The following is a 2,459-nucleotide window of genomic DNA, read 5'->3' as shown; positions in this document are numbered from 1 at the left end:
TTCTCTACTAAAAGCAGTCTTCTACCAAGACCCGACCGTTTTATTGTTTAAGGAGTATTTTCCCCCAAAAGTTACTATCATTATCAAAATATAGTTTATACTTTAATGAATATGCGAAAAGGTCACAAGTAAAAGTAACAGGGAAAATAATGCTTTACTTCAGCAATGACGTTGCTGTTTATAAAGTGATAAAATACAGACTCCAGGTGGTATTAAATGAACAATACACCTCGGAGAGTCTAAATGAATGAAATATAGATTCCAGGCGGTATTAAGTGAACAATACGCCTCGAAGAGTCTAAATGAATGAAATACAGACTCCAGGCGGTATAAAGTGAACAATACGCCTCGAAGAGTCTAAATGAATGAAATACAGACTCCAGGCGGTATAAAGTGAATAATACGCCTCGGGGAGTCTATAGTAGCCTTTAATCCCAGGTAGGTTAGTTTAAAGGTTTAAAACGTGGCCTAGTGTGTAACTAGGAAAATAGGTTATGATGGTTTTATATCTAGAAGGTACCGTGATGACACTTATTACCTTAAAGCCATGAATTATAAGGTAATTGTAAAGATACTCGTAACCATGCTGATTGACGGATGTAAACACGACGACCTGCTGGCGTCGAAATGAATGTGACATTTGTCACCCCTTGGCTTGGTCGGCCGGGACTGTAGCTAGCAGTCAGGATGTGGGATGGTCTGTCCCGTATAGATCTATACACACAATGTCCGCTCTACCTCCAGGAGACTCTGGTTACCGCTCGACAACGGTGAAATCTGCGTTATGAGGATGTATCTCGTGTTTTGATTTCTATATACCTTTCTTTTTACTAAAAGTACAAGTTTTTAGAATATAGATATAACTAAGTTCTCCTTCATGAAAGTTATAGTTGGTTTCTAAACTATACCTATTATAGTTTACTTGAGAGGTTAGCTAGGTGCCTTTGCTACCCAAAGGTGTTAAACTAGAATAAGAGTTTTAATATCTAACCAGATATACATAATATATAACTAGGACTTCAACGACACTCGGACCAATAACCGGATGCTCTAAGTCCACAACCAAACAAGGAACAGGAAATAAAGTGGGCTATCAGTCCTAAGTCCTTCAAACCCTACTTATATAACTATATCTATATAGACATGAATCTATCAAGAATATAAGTTTAAAAGACTTTGATAAAAGCTTGGTAATTTAAAAAGAGGTTTTGGTACTTTAAAAGAGATTTGAAAACAAGATATGAAAACCTTTAGCTGGATAAAACAGTTTAACATGCAAAAATCTATTTGATTGACAGTTATTAATCACATGGATTGATATAATAACTTATCAATTCAACTTGTATTCCCCCCCCCCATAAAAGCATTTAAAATCATTTAAAAGGTTGATTAAGGGGTATGAACTCACCTAAAGTGGGTGATTCGGATGAACGGGTGGTATAGGATGCTAAGTGTCAAGTGAGGACTTGAACACACACGCAGATCCTATTGAGCATGCAATGATACATTTATGTATCTAATTAGTCATTTAATAACTAATTAAGCAAGTAAAGACACTCAAATACATGAAAACACTTTGTTTCAAGTGCTAGGAGTGCTAAGGGTTGCATCTTAAGAGAGTATGGCCTCACATTGGAGTTTACTCCCCATATGGTAGCACCATATGGGTTTACGGTTCTGGGACCATTTCCCCCATGAGTTTACGGCCGTAAACTCATGGCAATGGTGTCATTGGGTGTTTTAAGGTCCTACACCACACAAGGAAGTAAGCTAGACTCGAATCCAAGGCTTAGGAAGTGACTAGGGCTCGAAATGCCCCTTTGTTGGAGTTTACGGTCCTTGGACCACTCCTTGGGAGTTTACGGTCGTAAACCCATGAGTTTACGGCCGTAAACTCATGGTTACCCAACCATTCCGTGTTTTGGTGTTTCTAGCTCATGCATTCAAGGTTCTAGTCCTTTATACAAGCCATAGAAGGTGTTAGGGGCACCTAAACCCCATTTGGGGGTGTTTACGGTTTTAGGAGATCCCCAAAGCGTAAACACATATGTTCTTGGGGATCTTGATGATTTTCCCATGGGTTAACAAGTATACTACGCAAATAACTAGCTAGGAGGAGTATACTTACTTATATGAGGCTTGTAAGAGTGTTTAAGGGCCAAGAACACTAGTGTGTGTTCTTGGTGTTCTTGGTGTTTTGAAGAACACTTGAAGATCTAAGAAAAAAATGAAGAATCCATGGATAAAATGATGTAAAAACACTAGATTAAGTGTTGCATGTTCGAATCTAGGAAAGAAACACTTACATTTTGGCGGATTTGAAGAGATGATCTTATGATAGTTGAGAGAAAAACTTGGGTGTTCTTGAACTAGGAAGTGAAAAGTGAAAGAATGAAGGGTAAACTCATGCTATATGCATGAGTCCAGGGTCAAAGGGAGTTTACGGCCCAAACTCCCTT

Source organism: Lactuca virosa, chromosome 5 (genome assembly GCF_052849685.1).
Source record: "Lactuca virosa cultivar CGN04683 chromosome 5, Lactuca_virosa_CGN04683_v6, whole genome shotgun sequence".
Lineage (NCBI taxonomy): Eukaryota > Viridiplantae > Streptophyta > Magnoliopsida > Asterales > Asteraceae > Lactuca > Lactuca virosa.
The sequence above is the reverse complement of the archived record's forward strand: the minus strand, read 5'-3'. Positions refer to the sequence as shown.